At 37.5% G+C, this 25,567-nt stretch overlaps 1 long non-coding RNA gene and 1 other non-coding gene across 2 annotated transcripts; one reads left to right on the forward strand and one right to left on the reverse strand.

The window, feature by feature from the left end:
- The first annotated feature begins 74 nt into the window (after positions 1 to 74).
- On the forward strand, positions 75 to 18,868 carry LOC119620704 (uncharacterized). The gene is made up of 2 exons (XR_005237256.2): positions 75 to 263; positions 18,583 to 18,868. It is a non-coding gene; the product is annotated as an uncharacterized lncRNA (long non-coding RNA).
- A 3,063-nt stretch (positions 18,869 to 21,931) lies between these two features.
- On the reverse strand, positions 21,932 to 22,038 carry LOC119620751 (U6 spliceosomal RNA). The gene has a single exon (XR_005237303.2). It is a non-coding gene; the product is annotated as a U6 spliceosomal RNA (small nuclear RNA).
- Positions 22,039 to 25,567: the final 3,529 nt, after the last annotated feature.

Consider the following 25,567-nt stretch of genomic DNA (forward strand, 5'->3'; position numbering starts at 1 on the left):
GTGTTCTGGGGCCGCCCCCACGGCGCGGAGCTCAGCCTCGGTCTCGCGAAACCGAGCGAGACTACGGAAGGCCGAAGGATTGGGCTCAGCATTGCTTGGGCTAAAGTCTGAATAGGGCTTCCAGGAAGTGATGTATGTGAGAAGTTTGATTTTTCAAATGTACGTGGAGTCGCTATCGCGTCGAAATAGCTCAAGAGCTAATCTAGGATAAACAATAATTCCTTTTCGTATTCATCAAGGTGCTTCTAAGTGCCAATGCCAGGGTAAGAACCCCAAACGAGTCGCACAAGCTTCTTCCGAAGTACTCTGCGTAAATCAATACCTATGTCTCTGACGTAACCGCATGCAGCCGGCTGCTCCGGGAACGTTTCCAGGTCTTTTAACGTGCAGAAGGAAGGAAGGACACGGACATTTGTTAAGCACTTGGAGTGGTATTCTCCAACCATACCCCATGTACTGTTAGTGATTGTGAGTTCTAAAACCAGGATGGCTTTAATGTCTCGACATGTGCATATGCCATTCAAGTGTTACAGTAACTATAATGTATACATTCATTTCTTATTTAGTTTATCTCAATGGTTGCTCAAAATTTAGTGTCTGTAGGACTTACTGTATAGTGATGTGTACGCAAAAGTCAATATACTGTACTTAGGGACAATTGAAGTGATTTTCAAAGGGAATTTCAACTTAGGTCCTCCATCCCCTTACTTATTGACTTGAGAACCCAACCACTACGGTAGCTATTGTACTTTTTCATTTTAGAAGACGAGGAAACATGCTCAGAGAGTCTCAGTAAATTGCTCAATGTCACACAGATAGGAAGAGGCTAGAGTTAGGGTTCCAAATGAAGTATTAATTGATCTTGTCAGGCAGAGTTGCTGGATTGAGTACTTTATCATATAGAAGGCCTCAACCCTAATTTTGAGATCATGTAGCTTCATTTTATTCCAGTATAAAATTTGTACCATTTAAGTATGTGCAGTGCAAATAGTTCAGTATAGTCCTCTTGAGCAGAAATAAACGGTGGCAGTTAGTCTCCTCGCTTCCCACCATGTGTCTTTGAGGAAATCAACTTGCCCTTCACTGTGTTACCACTTTTGTATAGGAAATCTAGTCCAGAACATAATCGATAGTGACACACTGTTTTGTGGAAAACCTAGGCAAATAGGTAAACAGTTTATTGAAATTTGAGAAAATGCAACAAACAAGAATGCAACTGTAGAAGATAAATTTGGGCTGGGCGCGGTGGCTCACACCTGTAATCCCAGCACTTTGGGAGGCTGAGGGCAGATCACTTGAGGTCAGGAGTTCAGAGACCAACCTGGCCACCCTGGCGAAACCCCATCTCTACTAAAAATACAACAATTAGCCGGACTTGCTGGCTCATGCTTGTAGTCCCAGCTACTTGGGAGGCGGAGGCACGAGAATCGCTTGAACCCGGTGGTCAGAGGTTGTAATGAACTGAGATCGTACCACTGCAGTCCAGCCTGGGTGCCGGAGGGAGACTCCATCTCAAAAAAAAAAAAAAAAAAAAAAAAAAAAAAAAAAAAAAATAATAATAATAATAATAATAAATTTCAAGCTTCTATAGGCATATCAACTTAATAAATGGTACAGACTGGTTTTAAGCCATAACTCTAGAGAATGGTTGTTTTTAGGAAAGAGTGCTGTCACTGAAAAGGAAAGCTGACGACTAAAAATGATTATAGACAGCTTGGTAAATACGTGATTTGTGTTAGAGTCGATCTGTGATCAAGGACCTTATTTTTTGGAGGGACTAAGAAACCAGTGTCTGAGAACCAGATGCCAAACAGTGTTACTTAGCCTGGGAATGTCACCTTCTGAGGCCATTCTTTAGTAGCACATGGTTTTATCACTATGGGATCTGTCTATACTTCTTCCTAATTCCAACACTAGGATAACCCTCCCCCACCTCATATCTTGAACACCTAAAATGGCCATGAACATAGAAAGCAGGTCCTTTTAGGGGGTACGCAGCATTTATCTGGAGTGATATTTTTTGTATAATAGTGACAGAAGAAATGAACTTTAAGCAAATGTACTCAAAATTCAGGGTGGGATTTTCTGTCTTTGGTTAGTTCCTTATGTGAAAGTAGCCCCATTAGTTGGGTGCCAAAGGCAGTCTTATTCTTTACTTCTGGAATATCACTCCCATTGCAGAGGATAAAGCCTTTTACAGTTACAGGTGTATTTGAATTCATTTTCTTTTGAGACAGACACCCCTTTGACTTAGAAGGGGACAGAGCACTGGATCTTTGACATAGGACTGGAGGGGGTGAGGAAAGGAAATGGGACTAGCTTTGCTTCTCATTTTAGAAAAACCAGTCCCACATATGGGCCTTCTCAAGTGGGTGACGAAGAAAATACTGTTTTTCTTTTTTACTTCTTGCCTTACCTTAAAAAATATCTTTTTCGAGAAATGTTTCCAGATTAAGCAATATGAATAACTAAATGAATATGTTGAGGAGAGGGACAGGGGAAAGTGTGGGATGGGGTTGGGGGAAGAAGACAGGACATTTAAAGCAGTCAGATCTTTGATGTCTGGTTCCTTTGCCTATTTTTATTGTAAGTGTTAAATTCCATTTCTAAATAAACACATAGGTACATTCTTTAATAAACACTCTAGACCCTAGAGATAGAAAGGTGAAGAAAACAATTCTGGTTCTTGAGTGGTTCACAGTCCAACACAGGATTAGACAGAAGAAGAAACACATAATGGCACAGTGGTAAGTGCTATTGTGGACACCTACTAGGGTGTCTGCATAGATCCCTCTTTTCTGTGAAATGAGGTAGTGGGAGTAGCTGGGGGTAAGAGGAGAGAGGGGGAGGCAACTATGTGCAGTCCAGGCACAGAGGGCAATATAATTAAAGAAGTAGAGGTGTGAAGAAGCAAGATGCATTCTGGAGACAGCAAGTGTGAAATGGAGGTAGGTAGGGATATTTTAATTATAGACATTTGGTTATGTAAGTGTGTCATTTCAGGTAGGCTATAGATTGGTGGGAAGAAACCCCTGGTGCCTCTCTGTGCGTACAACACACACACATACACCCCCACACACAGAGTAAATTCCTGATTTCTTTAGCAAAGAACACAGAAACTTAGGGGAAGCAAGGTAGCCACGTAAAGAAGTGGGAGAAGCAGCATATCTCATTTTAGCTTTTCTTGGATCTCCCAAGTTTCCACAAATAACTTGTGCAGCTAGTGACATCATCTGCAAAAGATAAAGTCTTTTTTTTTTTTTTTTTTTTTTTACATCTCAGAAACTTTTATAACCAATTGTTAAGGATATACAAATAATCCATGACTTCATGAGAAATATCTGTAGAAAGATTGTTTCTGGTTCTTGATCCTGATGCCAGCAGTTTCAACAAGGCCTCACCTTTAGCTGGGGTTAAGGTTGGAGTGTGTGTCTGTCAGGGATGGTGGGTACCAAATAAGGTCCTAGAAGTCTATTATGATACTTCTAACTTTAATTTTTCAGTATCTTTTAAAGGCTGTCTTCTTTTTAGAAAAAAAATGGACTTTATTTTTTAGAGCAATTTTGGGTTAAAAGCAAAAGTGAGGAGAAAGTAAAAAGTTTCCCATGTATCCCCTGCCCCCACACATGCATAGCCTCCCTCATTATCAACATCCCCCACCTGAGTGGTACATTTGTTAAACTGATGAACCTACACTGACACCTCTTTATCATCCAAAGTCCATAGTTTATCTTAGGTTTCGTTCTTGATGTCATACATTCTGTGGGTTTGGGCAAATGTGTAATGACATATATACCATTATGATGTATTATAAAGTGGTTTCACCACCCTAAAAATCCCCTGTGCTCTGTTTTTCTTTTTCTTCTTGGAACCCCTGACAACCACTGATTTTTTTTACTGTGTCCGTATTTTTGCCTTTTCCAGAATGTTATATGTTTGAGATCATATAGTATATAGCCTTTTCAGACTGGTTTCTTAGTAATATGCATTTCAGTTTCCTCCATGTCTTTTCATGGCTTGATAGCTCATTTGTCTTTAGTGCTGAATAGTATTCAATTTGCTGGATTTATAAAACAATTTATCCATTGTCCTATTGAAGGACATACTGGTTTCTTCCAAGTTTTGGCAATTATGAACAAAGCTGCTATAAACATACATGTGCATGTTGTTGGTGAACATAAGTTTTCAACTCTTTTGCATAAATAGCAAGGAGTACAGTTTCTGGGTTGTGTGGTAAGAGTATGTTCAGTTTTGTGAGAAAGCACCAAACTGTCTTCCAAAGTGGCTGTACTGTTTTATATTCCCATCAGCAATTAATAAGAGTTCCTGTTGCTTCACATCATCACTGGTGTTTGATGTCAGGATGCTGAAATTTGGCCATTCTAATAGATGTGTAGTGGTATCTCATTGTTATTTCCATTTGCATTCCCCTGATGGTATATGATGTGGAACATCTTTTTATATGCTTATTTGCCATCTGTATATCTTCTTTGGTGTGGTGTCTGTTAAGGTCTTTGGCCCATTTTTTAATTGGGTTGTATGTTTTCTTATTGTTGAGTTTTAAGAGATTTTTTTTGTGTGTGTGTGTGTGTATATATATATTTGAAAATATTTTCTCTTGGCCTGTGAATTGTCTTTATATTCTCCCAATGGTATCTTTTGCAGACTAGAAAGTTTTAATTTTAGTGAAATCCAGCTTATCAGTTTTTTTTTCTTTTATGGATCATGACTTTGGTATTGTATCTAAAAAGTCATCACCAAATCCAAAGTCATCTAGATTTTCTTCTATGTTATCTTCTAAGAGTTTTACAGTTTTGCATTTTACATTTAGATGTATAATCCATTTTGATTTAATTTTGTGAAGGATGTAAGACCTGTGTATAGATTCATTTTTTGCATATGGATATCCAGTTGTTCCAGCACTACTGGCTGAAAAGAGTATCTCTTTTCTCCATTGTAGTGCCTTTTTACTTTTGTTAAAGATCAGTTGACGGTACTTATGTATTTTGAAGGTCTATTTCTGGGCTCTTTATTCCGTTCCATTGATCTATTTATCTATTCTTTTGCCAATACCATACTGTCTTAAGTACTATAGCTTTATAGTAAGTCTTGAAGTCAAGTGGTGCCAGTTCTCCAACTTTGTTCTTCTCCAATTACTCTCTTTATTTTCCTGAAAATAGTCCCTTTTTGTTGCTTAAGCAAGATAAGGAAATTTGTAGTTTGGAACCAAGGATGTTGACTAATACACTAAGAAACGACCAACTAGTAGCCTTTGCTTTTTCTACTCTACCATTTTAAAAATGAAGAAACAAATATGGAGAGGTTAATAAATGCTTTCATTTTTCAAAAACTAACTTTAGAATACATGTTGTCTAGCTGTGTTTCTAGTACTCTTTCTACCATACCATGCCATTTAGAAGGTCAGTGAAACCATGCTCTTTAAGGATGTAGCTTTAAAATATTGTATGGAACTTATTTTATTAAAAAAAATTATGACATAGGTCAGGTATCCCTTATCTGAACTGGTTGGGACCAGAGTGTTTTGAATTTGAGATTTTAGAATAATTGCATATGTATAATGAGATACCTTGGGGACTCAAGTCTAAACAAAAATTTCGTTTATGTTTTATATGCACCTTATACCCATAACTTGAAGGTAATTTTATTTTCCCCTTGGGACGCTGAGTAAACATGGTGTCATGTTCCTACATTTTGATTGGGATCTACCGCATAAGGTCAGGTGTGGAATTTTCCGCTTGTGGCATCATGTGAGTGCTCAAAAAGTTTCCAACTTTGGAGCATTTTGGATTTTGGATTTTTGGAGTAGGGATGCTCAACCTGTAGTTAATTTTATGTGTCATCTTCACGGGATCAGGGGATGTCCAGATAGTTGGTTAAAGACTATTTTTGGGTGTGTCTGTGACAGTGTTTTTAGATGACATTAGCATTTGAATTGGTGGACTCAGTAATGTAGATTGTCCTCTGCAGTGTAGTTGGTCATCAGCATATCCATTGAGGGGCCAGGATCGGTGGCTCATACCTGTAATCCCAGCACTTTGGGAGGGCCAGGAGGGCAGATTGCTTGAACCCAGGAGTTTGAGACCAGCCTTGGCAACATGGCAAAACCCTGCCTCCACCAAAAATACAAAAATTAGCCAGGTGCGGTGTCACATGCCTGTATTTCCAGCTACCCAGGAGGCTGAGGTGGGAGGATCATCTGAGCCTGGGAAGTTGAGGCTGCACTGAACCTTTCCCAGCCTGGGCGACAGAGTGAGAGTATCTCAAAAAAAAAAAAAAAAAAAAAAAAAAATTCAGGGCCTGAGTAGAACAAAAGGCAAAAGTAGGGAAAACTTGCCCCTTTTTGGCCTCACTGTTTGAGCTGGGACATCTCATTTCATCTTCTTTTGCCCTCAGAGTAGGATTTATATCATTGGTTCTCGTTGACCTTTGGACTCAGACTAAATTATGCCAACAGTCTTCCTGGGTCTCCAGCTTGCAGATGACTGATCACAAGACTTCTCAGCCTCCATAATCCTCTATAATTGTATGAGCTAAGTCTTCACTGTGTGTGTGTGTGTGTGTGTGTGTGTATCTCCTGTTGTCTGTTTCTCTGGTGAACTCTAATACAAATATCCATCGTTATATTATTATCTAAAGATCACCATGAACTCTTTCATTCCCATGATGGGGCCACTTGATTTCATTTCTAAGCACATGGTGTAAAAGGTTTAGATTACAGATTTGCTACCATATAAGGTAGCTATCTATGTTCAACACTATTCAAAGCTGTCCTGAAGTGACTCAAGAAAGAATGAGGAATACTAAATGGAAGATATGGCTAACTCAGCCAAATATCTGTCCCCATTGTTAGAGGAATAATTCAAACTGCAAGCCCTTCTGATAAATGTTGGCACATCTTCATTCGTTCCAGTAGTTTATGCTTGAAAAGATTCTCCCAGGTTTTATTTCTTTTTCATATCACAGGCCAACACCTTTCTTCAAGAAGAAAAACATTGTCAGTCTAATCCACTTGAGGGTGCTATAAGATCATCATGGTATCCAGTTTTATATCCTCCACCAGAAAACCTGCTAACTAAACAAGGATTTAGGGATGGGGAACTGTGACCCTATTATATACAGTCATTTTGAGATAATTGTATCTCTAACACTGTCCACCTTTTAGTGACTGATAAATGTTTTGAGGATATTATTTTAATTTAAATCAGTTCATATCTCATTAGAATTGATTAACTTAGTAATCTTGAGTTTTTTTTTTCTAAGAAGAAAGATTACTGATTTCAATTTCAATTCACCATGGTTCTAAACAGACCCAGAGGTGAATATTGCACAAATGCAGGACAAGGGGCCGGAGTAGTGATACAGTTACATTATAATCCATGTTCAATGTATGTGGCATTCCTGGAGATGTGCAACTTTAGACCAGCTGTAGTGACCATCTGTAGTGCTAGTCTCAGCTAGCATTTCTTTCATGTTTGTCTTTGTTTACAAAAAGGATGAGGAAATAGAATGAAGGTATTTCAGATTAAATCTATCATGATTGTTAGAAAAAAAGTCGAAAGATGTATGTAATACTGATAAGGAATAGGTTAAGATGCTTATCATCAGGTTCTTGATCATGAGTGCTCATAAAGACACACACACATACACACACACACACACACCCCTCTTAGATTCTTAGATTCTTGTAGCAATTTCTCAGAATGCAGTGTTAGAGAACATGTCAGGATTATCATCAAAAGAATTGAAAGTTTAATGCTAAATAAATAGTATTCTTTGTCAATACATTCTGGATTGCTTTGATTTTTAAAATGCAATTTAGATATTCCTTTAAATGAAAGCAATTGGTCATCTTCTAATTTTTAAACACTAATTCCTTTTTATTTTATTGATGGCAGCACTAAGGGAGAATTTCAGGGAGTAGAGATATATTACTGGCTTAGTATATTGCCCTTCTTAATGGAATTCATTGGAAGATCCAGGATATCAGGGAAATGATTTAACCTTAATCTGGGCCACATTAGATATAGCCTTTGATTATCTGTAGACATAATGGTCAAATTGCCAAATGCATTAATTTATTCATTTAATAAATATTTGAGGCTTAGGCTGTATTTTTGATGTTAGGGATATAATAGTGAAAAAAATATAGCAACCTTCCTTCCTCTCTGGAGTTTATATTCTGGAGGGAGACGTATAATGAGTAACAAACATAATAAGTAAGTAAATGATATAGTGCATGTATTAGAAGGTGATAGATCCTATAGAGAAAGAAGTAAGTCAGGGTAAGGGGCATTGGAAGTACAGGGGGATGGGTGTAGTAGTTTTGATTAGTTATAGCAGATCTAATTAAGAAGGTGACATTTGAGCAAAGATTTGAAGTAGATGAGGAGTCAGTCATTCAACTTGTTTGAGGGAAAAGAGTTCCAGGCAGAGGGAACAACCAATGCAAGTGTCCTGAGACAGGAAGGTATTTGATGTATTTGAGAAAGAGCAAGGAAGACAGTGTGGCAGGAACAGAATGAGCATGGAGGATGGAGGTGTGGGGCATTGTAGGCCATTGCAAGAACTTGGCTTTTACTGCTAGTGGTTGGGAGTAGCTTCAGGGTTTTAAGGAGGAGGGCATATTATGCCTTTCACTATAAGAGTATCACTTTGGCTGTTATCTAGGCAGGAATTGATTAAATACCTATTGCTCGTAATAAAATGGAGGAAGTTTTATAGGATGTCTTTTTATTTCTTATGAAACATAATTTCATTTTAAAATTTACCTGTCAATGCATAGAATAAGAATATGAAGTTTTAAAAGCTACAGGAAGATTAAGAGTTTAGGGCCAGGCACATTGGCTCATGCCTGTCATCCCAGCACTTTGGGAGGCTGAAGTGTGCGGATTACTTGAGATCAGGAGTTTGAGACCAGACTGACCAACATGAAGAAACCCCGTCTCTAATAAAAATGCAAAATTAGCTGGGCATGATGGCGCATGTGTGTAATCCCAGCTACTCAGAAAGCTGAGGCAGGAGAATCGCTTGAACGCAGGAAGAATCGCTTGAACCCAGGAGGTGGAGATTTCAGTGAGCCAAGATGGCACCGTTGCACTCCAGCCTGGGAAACCACAGCGAGACTCTGTCTCAAAAAATAAATAAATAAATAAAGAGTGTGAGCAACTATTGTGAAATAGGGAGTTATCACAGTGGAAAGAGCTTAGCCCAGAAGTCCCAGCTGTATTTTGGGTAAATAATCTAATCTTCCATGCCTCTCTTGCCACCTTTAAAACTAAGGGGTTGGATGAGATGAACTTTGAGATCTAACCCTTAACATTCACTGTTCTATGATTAAACAGTTCAGGTGCTAAAACTGCATGTCTCCCTTTAAGCCAGTGTGCTTCTTTTTCTATGAAATCAGTATGAAGTTATTTTCCTATTGTATTGCAGTACTGGTAAGTGTGGATTCCTACTGTGACTGGTCTCTTTAAATGAATGAAATTCTTTACAGTTCCTTTAGTTGTAGTTAGAAAAGGGACCAGCCACAAAAGTCACAGGCAGAGACTGGCTGATCACTGTTTGGAAGTCTCAGTGTGGCCGTTCCATGAGGTAGATTGAGTTTTGGATACTGATCCTAAGTTTTTCAAGTGCGGAAATTCAAGTAAGGCTCGACATACTGATACACACTAACCAAACTAAACACTGACCTACAAATCACATTGACAATGTATTAAGGGTGAACTATAAAGGTTATGTGAATCAGAAACTCATATTGAGTATCAATATATTCTCCTGTGGAAAGCCAACTTCAGTCAGAAGCTTGTTTGTGAGCCCAAAATAAGAACAAAAGCAGCCTGTTGGGTGTTTTTAATGACTGATTTCATCAAACTGTGTATCTTATGCATTCATTTCCTCTGCATGTGTATTTCTTCTAAGACAATCAAAAACTGTGGTTGCCTGGCATCCTTTTCTTTCTCTCTTTAATCTTTTACACACACACACACACACACACTTGTATATAATATATAAAATATACATGTATACATATGTTATATATATAACTGATTAATAGCAAATATATTGGGAATATGACTGCTACTATGTCTATATTTGAAAACTGCTTTCAATTTTGTTTTAACTTTCTTAAAATGGAAGCCCAATATATAAAATAGTAAGATACTGAGAACTCAGCCGAGTAATATATTTTCCTTTTTGTCTCCAACCCCCTCTCCCTCACACACAGCAAATGATGGCTGGAGAGGTTACCTTTAAGTCAGCGATCCTCGATCCCCAACCTTTTTGGCACCAGGGACCGATTTCATTGAAGACAATTTTTCTATGGACTGGGGCAGTGGGGATGGTTTTGGGATGATTCGAGTGCATTACATTTATTGTGCTCTTTTTTCTGTTACTATTACATTGTAATATACAATGAAATAATTATACAACTCACCATAATGTGGAATCAATAGGAGCCCTGAGCTTATTTTCCTGCAGCTAGATGGTCCCGTCTGGGGATAATGGGAGACAGTGACAGATTATCAAGCATTAGATTCTCATAAGGAGTGTGCAACCTAGATCCCTTGCATGTGCAGTTCACAGTAGGGTATTCACTCCTATAAGAATCTATTGCCGCGGCTCATCTGACAGGAGGTGGAGTTCAGGCGCTAATGTGAGCGATGGGGAGTGGCTGTAAAAATATATGAAGCTTCGCTCTCTTGCCTGCTGCTTACCCCCTGCTGTGCGGCCTGATTCCTAACAGGCCATCGACTGGTACCTGTCTGTGGTCTCAGGGCTGGAGACTCCTGCTTTAAGGAATATCTCAGACTTTTTAACAGGTTAGTTCTTCTGGCAGAATTCTATATCATTGATTAGGTTTCAGCTTAAGTTATAATAATATACTAATCAATGTTTTCTATGGCTATACTTTAGTCACTAAAGTATTCTTTATGTCTAGATGGCAGTCCTAGACATAGAAAAAAGAACTGTACACTTCTCAAATTCTACACACATACACTTTCTTTTCTGACTGTAGTCATTTCCACAGATGGTGTTTCTTATTCATTATACTTTGATCTTTCATGGTTTCACTTTCTCAGAAAGTAATTTTATTTCTAAGTTCAGGAGGGCTCCATTCTTTGCCCAAGTAAACTCATTATAAAGCCCTCCATGATCTTGTCTCTGTCTATGTTTCCTAACTCATTTTCATTTTCAACCCTTTTCATCAATCATCAGATTTCAACCACATAGATTTTCTGGTATTTTCTAAATACACCAAATTTTCCCCACCTCATAGCTTTTGTACTTGTTTTTTCTCTTTATTATTATTATTATTATTTTTTGTACTTGTTTTTTAAATACTCTTCCCTCACTTTAATTTCTCTTTATCTTCAGTTCTCAACTTAAGGGTACTTCTTTCTCACAGCACTCCATTTATTTCTAGCATACATTTATCATAATTTATTTCCTTATTGATTGTCTGTATTCCCCACTAAAATATAAGATTCATGAAGGCAGGGCCATATCAGTCTTGTTCATAGCTCTGTACTCCATACATCATGGCTCTGTGCTCAGTGCCTGGCACATAGCAGATACTAAATAAATGTGTTTGAATGAATGAATGACTATGTACAAATATTTATGTGTAAATATCACACTCAGAGTAATGGATGGGTCATAGTATGTCATATATGTGGGTGAGAAAGACTTAGTTAACCAGGTTGGATGGAAGTGGGGGACTGGAAATAAACTTCAGTTCTGGGCAATGGGACCATCTGTTGGCTTGGAGGTATTTATGGTAAACAAAACATGTCATTGGGTATTATAGCAACTGGCAAAGGATAATATAACAAAAAAGTAGCCCATATTGCAGGTCAAACCAGAAATAAAAGTGCTTTCTAGACAGGTTCAGGCAGCATGGTGACTAGATACTTCAGAAGCAGGGAGGTGGAATTTTTTTTTTTTTAACTTGACTTCATGGAAGGTTTTTGTTTGTTTGTTTAAAAATAAGCTCAAATATGAGTTGAATGATGTGCTGGCTAAAAACAAATGTAAACCTCTGGTTTTGTTCCTTTATCTGCCACTCCAGGTTTACATTTGGATTTTGTCTTTTATCTTGTGTTAATAATTGTTTATTTCATTGTATCTGTGACTAGGGATAGTCTCTCTGTGGTAGTCCAAGCTTATGGGACAAATATCTGCATATTTCTCATATTATGGTTCTTCAGGGAAGCAGAACCAATAAGATGGGTATGTGTATATTTAGAAGGAAATTTATTTTAAGGAATTGGCTCCTGTGATTTAGGTGGCTGGCAAATGAAAGTATACAGGGTAGACTGGCAAGCTGAAGACCAAGGAAAAGCTAATGCTGCAGTTTAAGTCTGAAGGCTATCTGCTGGTAGATGGCCTTCTTTCTTGATGGAGGTCAGTCTTTTGTTCTATTCAGATCTTCAGCTAGCTGGGTAAGGCCTTCCTCGGATGATAGAGGGCAATCTGCTTTACTCAGAGTTCATCAATTTAAATGTTAACCTCACCCCAGACACCCTCACAGAAACATTTTGAATAATGTACAACTACCTATCTGGGCACCATGGCCCAGGCAAGTTGACATAATTAACCATTGCAATTATGTCCTACTTCAATGTCATATTTTAAGACAATGAAGCCTATTTAAAGCATTACAGCCCCATGATGATGAAGCAGCTGGAAATCACATGATTTGAGGAACAGCTAAAGTCACTAGGAATGTATAGAAATTCTGCCTCATTTAATCTACTGGGTTCCACACTTACAGCCAATATCAATCTGAGTTGCAATATCAATCATTTCTTACTTATATCAGGGTTATAATATGAATGGTAGAGATTTCATAGTCTTTTGGTCTAAAATTGCTTTAAGTTCATTTAAAGGCCTTTATCAACAAAATTTCTAAGCTTATAATGCTTTTTTATTTTGCCCCTTTCAAGGTCTAGAACTTAAAGATATTCCTTATCCTCCATGGTGGTTTCTGAACAATAATTTATGTGTCGAGCATTGAGTAAAAAATTTTGGGTCATGTGATGACCGATTTTGCATGGGTCATTGACTCCAGGTGACTTCCTTTTCTGAGTGATCAAAGCCATTCCTAATTGTAGCAGCCTAGAATTTTGCTGTTAACCATTTCATGTCTGTTTCTGTGGCCACATTTCACCTCTAACAAACAAAAGAAACACCATTATCTTAGGAAAGTTGTTTGGCTATGTTTTTATTTTTATTTTTTCGGAGACTTTTCATTAGACAACAGTCCAGAATTTATTGTATTCATTTTCATTGGCATCATGGTGACTAGCATGAATGTGAGAATTGTAACTCAGAAATTCGCCTAACATTTATTTGACTATCTCTTTGTTCCAAATAGCTGTAGGTGCTGGGAATTCAGTAATGAACAAATCATAGGAAAATCCCAGTTGAAAAAAGACCGTGTGAGTGGTTATTGCTGATGTTTTACTTTCATCGTGAGGAATCTTTTCCTTAATTCTAAACCTATGGACTTGGATATGAAAGGAAAAGTATACTGTTTTTTGTAGCTTCCATCAGCTCCACACAATAAAATAACTAGTAGTCTTTTATAATTTAAAGATATAGGGAAGAAAAAAATTCACAATGAAATAGTATAATTTGACAATAATAAATACCGTCACCTTGACTATCTCTGTACAATTAAGATATTTCTAAGCCATTGTCATTGCCTTTTATTTCAGGCTAAATTAAAGATAACTCATTTTCTGAATTGCATAACAAAATAGTCTCTGTAGGACCCTTGGAGCTAGTGTTGTGCAAACTGTATCAGTGAAATTTCTGTATCATTTACTAGGATATTTGTTTTGTGGAACAGTCTTGGTTTACATAAACTCTTTTCCCAGTTCTCATGGAGCAAGAGAGTTGAACTAGGAGACAGATTTTCTTATGATAGAGTCTATTAAAATTATTTAAAAATATGTTTTGTATAGGTAATACTGAGTGGATTGACAGGATATTGCTGCTGAGATATCTCTGGGCAGTCTGTCTTTTACAAACCTCTTTGTCTTTTTCAAACATTGATACCTTATCTGTTCTGAGAACTCACATGTGATATTTTTGGCATGCTTGTCCATTTAGGTTGTATGTAACTTTCAGTTTTCCTAAAACTCTATCATGGATGTTCATTTCAGTTTCTCTAAGATCCATGCAAGACCCATGTTCACTTGGGGCATATGACACACTTCTTCTCTAAGGCTAGCCTTACCATGTCACATCTTAGGTCTTGGAGGGAGTTATAAAAATTGTCTTAGTTCTTCCTCACTTTAGCATCCATTTACTCTCTTCCACATACTATGTTTTATTTTCCCAAAGACCATGAAGTGATCAAATACCAGCTCCCCAAGGAACTTTTTTCAGTTTAATTAGAAAAGAACAGTACTCAGTTCCTTTACTCTTCTTCTGGAAGTAATTTCTAGCTCCTGTACCCATCTTCTTCCTCTGTTCCAGTAAATTATCTTTTGTCCTGTATTGTCAATCAGACTTCTAGCCCTATCTTACTATGTCACATACCTGGATTATAGTCATTGCAATAGTAATAGAATTTGACAATAAATCTAGTTTGCAGACCTGTGGCAACTGGAGATAAGGTATGGCAGCATGACTTAGGAATTATTGATGTTTTTTCCTGGTCTACATGATTAAATGGTGATGCTTTTCTCAGTGGGGCACTTACCATAGAAGGGTAACTATTGTGTTACAGACTGTCAATAATAGTATACATGAAGAAAGTCAAAAGCCTTGACTCCTGATTGCAGCTCTGACTGAGGAACTGGTACAAGACTAACCCTTCTGCCATAACAAATCCCCTGCCACAGAAAGGAAACAACAAAATTATATGAAACAACTGCTTTTAGATATTGGACAACAGGCCATGAAGGACTGCACTGTCTGAGAGAAGAAGAATACACTAGATAACTGTTATTAGTGCTGGGTTTTCTGGTTAGAGGCAATTACTGGGCAAGGTGCAGAGAGGTGAAACCCAGACAGAGCATGGCAGCCTTGCTGAGATGATGAGACAGATATTAGAGTTTGGAGAGGCTCAAACAGCTGAAATGTATGGGCAGGAGACCAAAGAGGAGAGAGCTAAGCAGGGAAAGAACTCCAGAAATCTGCATAGGTTCCTTTTGAGTATTTGATTACTAATCTGCCCAAATATAGGGTGAGACTCCACAAGACCAAAGAACAATTACCAGGGAAAGAATAATTACTGGGAAGCTATAGGCTGAACAAGTATCAGAATTTCACAGGACTGAACAACTAGGGTGGAAAGACCCTGTGGAACACTCAGACAATTCATTAGAGATTGCTAAAAGGCCATACCGCTTTTTGGTTTTAGTTCTAAGAAGAAGGGCTAAAAGTAGTCTTCTAGTAAAATCTATTCTAGACCCTTCTTAACAAGGTTGAAAAGGAAGTTTCAAAATAAACATTGCAATTCAACATGTCCAATATATATATATATAGATATCAAAAGTTACTAGACATGCAAAAAAAAAAAAAAAAAACCCCATGAAAATGTGACCCATAACCAGGTTTGAAAAATCCATTCATAGAAACAGTTCTAGAAACAGGCAAAATTAATGGACTTGGACTTTTAAAGAGCTATTTTAAATATGTATGCAAATTGAGGCCGGGCACGGTGGCTCACGCTTGTAATCCCAGCACTTTGGGAGGCCAAGGCTGGCAGATCATAAAGTCAAGAGATCGAGACCATCCTGGCCAACGTGGTGAAACCCCGTCTCTACTAAAAATACAAAAATTAGCTGGATGTGGTGGCGTACGCCTGTAGTTCCAGCTAATCGGGAGGCTGAGGCAGGAGAATCGCTTGAACCTGGGAGAGGGAGGTTGCAGTGAGTCGAGATCACGCCACTGCACTCCAGCTTGGCAGCAGAGCAAGACTCCGTCTCAAACAAACAAACCAACTAAAAAAAAAGCAGAGTAGGAATGGAGATGGAAGAAAGGAAAAAGAACTTAGGTATTTATTTATTTATTTTTTTCCTGTTGGTTTCTGCCTTGGAATAAATTCAAGTGCAAGTACAATGAAGGAAGAGAGTAGAGGTAAATTTCTTCTCCCCGTCTTCCTCTGATGAGTCTAGTCTCTGTGTCTTACACTTTCTCCCTGGAGCTCTAGTAGGCTTGCCAAGGTTTACCATGCTGTGGCAACTTGAAAAAAGTGAATCAGAAAATGCATAAGTGATGCTTTAGAACAGTGAATACCTGCTGGACAACCCTGGGACTCTGTGGAGTCCAAGAGGCATGGAAAAAAGCAGTGAATGTTTCTCTGTGTCCACAAGAAAGAAAGGGCATAGAATATAGGTGAGAAAGTGGAACTAAACAGACTTGGGGGAGACTTATTCGCTTCCTCAGCCAGGATGAGGAAACCCCTGGGGAAGATGCGAGAAGATCAGAAGAAAATGCTGCCATGTCTCAGTAGATTATCAACACAGTGGGGAGACATGATCTCCAAGGACACCAGCTCCTAAGAATGAGACTGGTTAAAATTCAAAGTACACAACTCTTCTATCAGGATGGCATGGTGGCATTTATTAAGACTCCCAGCTCAGCAACAACTAGGGAAGAGGAAGAGGGCAAAAAGAAAGCAATCTCAAATAGTGCTAAGTGCACTATTTATTTTGGTACATCTCGGTTTGTTTCATTTTGGTACATCTCAGTTTGTTTCTTGTTAAACAGGCTAAAATAAAGTGATATCCTGCTTCCCAATTGCTCTTCTAAACGTAGCTTTAGATTTATTACTGAATAAGTTTAGAAATGTACTTATTTCTGTAGAGAAACATGAAACCAGTCAACAAATTTGTGCGAAGCTAATACACTTTGTGTAGGTAAGCAATTTACAAAGTAATATGTAGGTATGTTATTGAAAGGAAAAGTAAAAAAAGAAAAAAATAAAAGCATCACAGACAGCTAAAAAGAAATGATCTTCTCTATCATTTTAAAGATGTGATGATTAAATGCTTGCATACTTCACTTTGTCTTATCAGCACATATGCAGCTACAATAAAAATCTCCATCTACCCTATCAGTGTGATCTGAGAGAACAGAATACTATGTCTACTTGGTTAAAGCTTTTCTTCTCTAAACATCGGGATGATTTAAGGAAAATACACATCTAAGCTCAGTTCTAGTAGTTCCTTGCCACTCACTTGGAAAAATTCACTGTGAGTTGCAAGTTCATATGTAGTAGTATACCTGGTTAAAATACAGCAGCTCTACCATTGTTACCTCATCATACTATAATTTCTTTGGGACATGAACTTACATTTATACAATATTTTATTATAAAATGCTATCTAATTTAGGGTCACTTCGATTTTTTTTTTTTTTTTTTTTTTTTTTTTTTGACAGAGTCTCACTCTGTTGCCCAGGCTTGAGTGCAGTGGCATGATCTTGGCTCACTGCAACCTCTGCCTCCCGAGTTCAAGTGATTCTCCAGCCTCAGCCTTCTGAGTAGCTGGGAGTACAGGCCTGCGCCACCACACCTGGCTAACGTTTTATATTTTTAGTAGAGATGGGGTTTCACCATACAGTCCAGGTTGGTCTCGAGCTCCTAACCTTGTGATCCGCCTGCCTTGGCCTCCCAAAGTACTGGGATTACAGGCGTGAGCCACAGTGCCTGGCCATGGGTTTCATTGGTTCTTAATGCCTAAAATAACTTGTACATTTCCAGCTTTAAATTTCTGTGATTATGTGATCTTTAGTTTTCATAACCTTTTGTTTTGGGAAAGAAGTTACACTTCCTTTTCAGAGTAATATAGCCCAAAGTGTCATTTATTTTATAACTAACATCAAATTGACTCATTAATTCACCCTCCTGTGCCAATAGAAGGAGTTTGGGAAGAAAATATAACTAACAACAAAAATAGAAATGACTTTCTTTTTTCAGGGATTAGCAGGCTAAACAGAATGCTTATGTTGTGGAAAGTGCTTATGAAATCAAGAAAGGCAATAGAAATATTTAATAACACAAATCAAATTATTGCATATGGCAAGTTTTATATATCTCTATATAAATGTATATATATAAATATTTGTTTCATGTCTTTATTGGCATAAAATGTGGAAATTAGAAGGTAGACGTTGTCACCATATTTTTAAATGCTACTTAGCCTAAACTGGTAGGTTCATATATTCCTGAACATCATGATACTTGACAGCTAAGAAGAGAATCAGATTCCAAATACGGTACTGGGGCTTTAGTGGTTACTTGTTGTTTTTTGGTTGCCTAGTATCTATTTTTCCTAGTTTTGGTAATAGTACCCAAGGGCTCACCCTTCCTCCACTCTCTGTCATTGGGCTGTGGTTGGCCTGTAGCACTGAATCTAAAGACAGGCCAATCGTCTTGCTTAATACTTACGATTAAATCGATTGGCTTAGGAATGGGCAGGTGACTTGATTTAGGACAACAGTAGTCAAGCCCAGGATCTCTGATTAAAGTGTTGAAAGGACCTTTTAAAATTTTATTAGTTTAATTTAAATTATTATTTGTTATTTTTTTGGAATGTCAAGCTGAAATTACTATCAGATATCTTGCCACCACATGGAGGCTTTGAGTGAAGTCTACATGGAGGAGAACAGAGCTGACAGATGGAAAGATACTGAATCCCAGCAACATCCTTTGAGATGCTGGATCAGCTGAGCTGGGCTTGAAGATAGAGCTACTCCTGTACTTTTAAGGTACGTAAGTCAATGAATTCCCTTGTTTGCTTGGATTAGCTTGATTTTATTTTCTGTTACCTGTAGCAAGAGTACTATTACCTTGAATATTTCCCACTTGCTCTCCAGATTCACTCTCTATTTTTTTTTTTTTCCCAACCTTCTCTGTGCCCGGGGACTTACCTATAAGGATTGTATCAAAGAACACATTTGCCCTCTGGCTTCTGATTGTGTTCAGCCAGTGGGAATCTCCCTAGAGAGGGAGGTCAGAACATATATACTCTAGGGGCTCTCCCTGCTATATCACAATAGGTTGAATGGTTCCTCTTTTAAAGGCTATTGATCCTGTCAAGTGCCCTTTCCTCTCCAGGTTTAGTAGCCATCTTCTCCCTGTACACATCAGATCCAGGGGAGTTACACCTTCTCACAGTTGCAAGCTCTGGAATAAAACAGTATCCCTAACTGGTTTCCCTTAGCCCTTCCATATTTCTGCAAATAGTGCCTCTATTAAATTCTTCTCAATTATACAGTTTGAGTGAGCTGTCTCTTTGTACCAGGAGCCAGAGTGATACATACCCCATTCATTTTGGTATTCAAAATAAGTGGAAAATGCAGTATTTTTAAAAGACAAAATCAGATTAGCCATTTGAACAATTTATTGCTTGATAGTGAATACCCAATTTAGTATCATGATAAGATTTTAGAATTTTTGCAATACATGGAATTTTAGGAAGTCTGTGGTGCAGGGAACTGAAGGCTGTTGCCATCTACATGAGTGGAGACTTATTCTAAGATTTTAGATTATTTTCTAGTCTACCACTCACAGAAACTACCTTTTAGTGCAACCACGGTGGAACCCTGCATTTTTCTTATCCGTAGTATCTCTAGGTAAGCATCACTGTGCTCTTATAAATTTATATTTTCACTTCTCCAGGTCTTAGAAAGAGGACTGCTTGATTTTTTTGTGAATAAATGAATAAAGGAAATAATTTTAAGATGCACACTGAAATCTACACTCAGTGAATTTACATCTCATGATTTATTAGAACAAACTTTCCATAGGTCTTTTATAGTTCAGAAGGACACAGCAACAAGTATGTTAATTTCAAATTTATTCACTGAAGCAAGTTTTGAAGAAGTCAACTAGGTATCATGTAATTACCCTGTGTATTTTAGGTATTAAGATCAATTTAAGATGATTTATCACTCTGTTTACCATGTTAGGCTTTTCTTCAATTAGTCTAAATTGATGAGCCCTGATGAGCTTTTTTAGTGATAAACTATTTAAAAGATTAACTACATTGAACATATGTAATGGATTAACAGCAGTGTCTATTCAATATTAGCTTGAGGCTATGGAGTATATTCAATAGTCAACATGAAGCAAAATATTATTTATGCTTTGAATGGAGAATACTTTACTAAACCAGTCAAGAAACCTTCTCATCTGGCTTTCCCTGGTTCTTCACTTGCAGTACTATTTTATATTGGACAGCAGTTCAAACTAGTAATAAATATATGATTGCCATATTCTTCTGAACCACAATATCTACTAATGTTGCTAATCAAACAAAATATTTGGATTGCCCCAACCTAAGAAAAAAAAATTTAGGCCATAATGTTGCTAGGTGTATCCCGTCATATGTGTAGCATGCTTCCTTTCAATCCATTTCAACAACAAGCTTAAAAAATATGTGCCAGTCTTCAGGGAAATATAATAGATAAAACAGCTAAGAATGTAAGTGTTGTAATTAACATTACATAAGAGTTCTGTAATAGGAATTAGAGATTCAGTTTATGCAAGTCAAAAGGTGGTAATAAGTAGCATATTTTCATCTTCCAAATAAAGGAAAAGCTCAAACTTTACAAACATGGTAGGGTTTTTATTTTCTCCAGAGTCATAAGTCAGTGAATAGATAGATAGATGATTCTTATAGTGTAGAATTCTGCTAGGCACCTTTGTTGATTCAAGAGCACAAAGAAATATGATTCCTGCTTTTAAGGACAGTGAAATGAACTATTAACACAAGTCCTCTAGTAATCCAGCCCTCTGAAATGTTATGACTTCTTATACTGCCTTGTGTTAATAGTTCACTTCTCTTAAATTAGATTACACTTGATGAACCAATATTGACACATTATTATTAACAAAAGTCTGTAGTTTACATTAGGATTCACTCTTTATATTATAAAGTTCTGAGTTTAGAGAAATGTATAATATCATGTGTTCACCATTACGGTATCATACAAAATAGTTTCATTACCCCCCAAATCTCCAATGTCCCGCCATCCCTCCATTCCTCCCCTAAGCCTGGAAACCACTCATCTTTTTCCTGTCCTCATAGTTTTACCTTTTCCAGGATGTCATATAGTTGGAATCAAATAGTACATAGCTTTTATAGACTGCCTTCTTTCACTTAGCAATATACAGTTAAGTTTCCCCCATGTCTTTTGTGGCTTGATAGCTCATTTATCTTTTTAAAAATCACTGAATAATAGTGTATTGTATGATGTGCCACAGTATGTTTATCCATTCACTTATTGAAGGATATCTTGGTTGCTTCCAGAAAGCACAGTGCTGAGTGATGAGTGCTGTAAGAAAGATATGCAGGGTGTTAAAATGAAGAATGAGTTTAGCATTTAGAGGAGGCTTCACAGAGAAGGTGACACAAGCTGAGTCTTGACGGATTAGTAGGAGTAGAAAGGTATACTAGGGCAGGGGTCAGGGGAACAGTGGACTATAGGTAGAGGAGAAAGAATACAGAGATGTGAGACAGCATGGCACATGTAAGGCACTGCAGAAACCCAATATGGCTATTTCATAATGCAGGTTGGGGCTGGGCTAGAGGAGGCATAAGAGACTATCCTAGAAGGACTTTGTATACTAAAGAGTTCAGATTTATTCTGGATAAATGGAGAGCTGTGGAAGGATTTTAAAGGGAAGAGTGATTTAAAAAATAACAACATGGCTAATAGAAAATTTGAAATTACATATGTGTTCACATTATATTTCTATTGGCCAGTTTCTATTTGGATATCCTGTCATCAGTTTGAAAATTCCATGTCTAAAATGAAATGTTTCATTTTGCTCTCAAAACCAATTCTTCTCTTTTCTATTTCTGCTGGTGGTGTCATAACCTATCTTCCCATTGCCTCATTACCCTAAAATCTGGCTCTACTAAAACATACCAATAGCCTCCTAATAAATATGGAACACTTCATGAATTTGCATGTTCTCCTTGCACAGGGACCATGCTAATCTTCTCTGTATCATTCCAGTTTTAGTATATGTGCTGACAAAGCAAGCACCTAATTTTTTTGTGATCCTCATTTTCACTGGTCTTTTTTTCCTACTGCTTCATGCAACTGAATCTCTACTTTCTTGATTATCTTCCTCCTTTGACTTCTGTAACTCTGAGCTACTACAGTTCCTATCCAGTTTCTCTGATTACCTTTCCTCTCCTTTCTTTCACTGGCTTCTCTTCTTCTTCATACCTTAGAGATCTAGCCACATGCTCTGCTTTGCTTCCCTTCCCTCCTCTTCAGATATCTCATCTATTATAATGACATAACCATTGCATAAATGAAAATGATCACATTACCATCTCCAGTCTCAACCCTTCTTTTTAGCTGCACTATTGCATCTGCAGTTTTCTGCCAGATGTTTCTATTTGGACATCCTGTCATCAGTTTGAAAATTCTATATCTAAAATGAAATGCATCATCTTGCTCTCAAAACCAGTTTTTTTTTTCTTTTCTGTCTCTGCTTGTGGTATCATGATTCTCTTTATCACCCAGCTTGAAATCTCTGATTTAAGTTGAACTCTTACCTTTCTCCCTAGCCTCTCCCATTCCTCCAGTCATGAAAACCTGTAGGCTCTTCCATCCTAATGTCCCTTGTATCCATTCCCTTTCTCTGGTCCCATGGATAGGTATCCTCACATGCTACACAGTCAGCTGCTGCTTTCTGAACTCAGGGTACCTGGGAGTATGAATGGATAAGAAACACCAAGGTATGGGGTGGGGAGTGAGAATAGCAATTCCTCAGATAAATGCTCCAAAGTGATTTATTCGCAGTACATTTTGAAGTTGCTGACAGAACATAAATGAAACTAGTGATTTAAAAAAGAGCTGTTCTTATATAGTCATGGTCAGAGATGACATTCTTTATTTGGAGGTAAAGAGTTAAATGTAGATATACAGGCAGGAAAAAAAAAAAAACAGCATGAAAGCACAGTATGTACATTAGAAGAGCTGAAGAGAAATGAGCCTTATCATGCAAACCAGATTGACTTTGAAACATATTGAAGTCATAATATTCTGAAATTCTTATTGTAGGATACATATTGAGATTGTCAGAAAGGCTATGTGACCACTGGGGCTTTTGCAGCACTGACAACATTTTTACCTATTTTGTTGCTTTGGCTTTTGAACTCTCTTCCCTCCCTTCTTTCTTTCTTTTCTTTTTTTTAATGGAAAAGTGGTTCCTGAAGAGACAAAAACCACTCCATGCATTCTTCAATTGCTTGACACCTTTCATATGTTATGGCCACAAGGCACTCTATAATTCTCAAAGATATGAGACAGAAAACTGCAAAAAAGCCAAGTGTAAGGGTCTTTGGGTAGCCTTAGATAGAAGTTACTTAGGCAATTCAAATGAAATGAAAACACTGTATAATACAAAGTTGTATTTGAGTTTGGGCAGGCTGGTCAGAGATGACAATGCAAAGAGACTGTGTGCCCTGTTTTTGTTCCTACCATGACATACTAGTGATGCATGACACAGTATGCAGGTCCTTCACGTTCTCCAAAAACCCTTAAGACAGATTGTTATTTTTAGTGTATCTCCCAATAAAAGCTTTTGCTTCTTTGTTGTGTAAGTCTCTGACATCATTCTGATGTTATTTATCTTAGTTAAAGAATCAGTGAGTACAAAACTGGGCTTGGGCAAGGATGTGTTACCATTTTTATTTTGATGTACCCAGTCTCATGTTTCTGCCCTCCAATCAGACTCCCATTACGCTTATGGTTTTTCATCTTTTCATGCATTTTTAAGGAGAAATATTCCTTATAATTGTATCATTCACTTATGTTTTAGTTTACTGACCCTCACACTTGTGTATGCATAAGTGTAACTGGAGGAGCTAATGTAAAATGCAGGTTACAAGTCCCTAGTTCTACAGATGCCAATTCAGTAGGTCTGGGAGAGGATTTTTTACTAGGTTCTCTAGTTATTGTGATGCAGTATGCTGCAAGATCATACTGTGAACGACACAGGTATAGTGAATTTGAGAAAATTTCTTCTAATTCCTAAGTTATTGTGTGCATATTATTTCCTGTTTTTCATTTTGGAACACAAGTTTTATGTCCCTGCACATAGAATTTCAGATGACAAATGGTGTGGGAAATATTGAGGAACGGAGTAAGTAGAAGCCTATGTGGTATGTGAAGGTGATGCCAATTTAAACAAAAGTTTAAAGTATTAAAATGGTGTTGAAATCCATTTCCTCTAGATGGATTTTTTTTTATTAAATGCCTTAAGTAGAAATTATTTATATAACCAATCAGTGAAACAGCGAGGCTAGAATGAGCCAAGTGAAGAGATGGGCAGGATCCTATGTTTACTTGCTCATTCATTTTTCCATTATTTTTGAGGAAAAAAAAGTATTACTGACATTGATCAAGAAAGGCCCCCCTTTTTATTGTGGTAAAATGTGCATAACAAAATTTACCATTTTAACCATTTTAAGTATACAGTTTATGGCCTTGAGTATATTGACATGGCTGTACAACCATCATTTGCAAAACTTTTTCATCTCCTCCAACTGAAACCCTAGACCCATTAAACACTAACTCCCCATTCCTCCCTTTTCCCAGCCCCTGGCAACCACCAGTCTACTTTCTGTCTCTATGAATTTGACAACTTTAGGTACCTCATATAAATGAAATCATACAGTATTTGTCCTTTTGTTGCTGACTTATTTTCATTTCACAAAATGTCTTCAAGGTTCATCTAGGTTGTGTGTGTTGGAATTTCCTTCTTTTTTAAGGCTGGCTAATAATATATCATTGTAGGTATGCACAATATTTTGTTTATCCATCTATTGATGGACACTTGGGTTGCATCCCTCTTTCACTATTGTGAATAATGATGCTGTGAACATTGATGTACTATTCGAGTGAGAAAGCCCCTTTTCTAATTTAGAAAAAAACCCTAAAAGGTCATTTCTGTGCTTTTTAGATACATAAAATTTCTACATCCTCAGCCACCTACTCATAAAGTAGGTATAATGCTACAGCTTGCTTGCAGAACACACAAATCCCTAGGTTGTAGGTCTGCTGCATTATTATTTATTTATCTGTTCTGACACAAATAACATACTTGCTCAACAGACGGTGAAGTCTGCAAGTAAAATACCATTTGAAAATCGGAGTTCAGTTTTGCCAGCCAGTGACCTGGAACCAATCCATATGTAATAGTACCACAGCATACATAATACAGACATATAAGAGAAAAATAAAAATACAGCAGAGATCATTAAACCTATAGCAGACTTGTTTTTAGCTCAGTTCTTTCTGCTCTTGCAAGAAAGAAAGGAAGGAAGTTTCATCAGTGATGCAAAAGCAAAATGATTATTAGGTGAATGTGTTTTCAAAAAAAGAGGTAAGTATAGGCAGAAAGAAGACAAAAAGAGCCAGAGCCTTTGCTAGATCATTGGGTTGAACAGAGAGGCCTAGCTATGTATGAGAGAATGTTGCTTTGGGGTGTCTCCCATGGAGGTTTTCCTGACTTCCCCCATTTGTGTTAGTGTACTGAGAAGACCCTATGAATAGCTCC

Source organism: Chlorocebus sabaeus, chromosome 15 (assembly GCF_047675955.1).
Source record: "Chlorocebus sabaeus isolate Y175 chromosome 15, mChlSab1.0.hap1, whole genome shotgun sequence".
NCBI classification, from domain to species: Eukaryota; Metazoa; Chordata; class Mammalia; order Primates; family Cercopithecidae; genus Chlorocebus; species Chlorocebus sabaeus.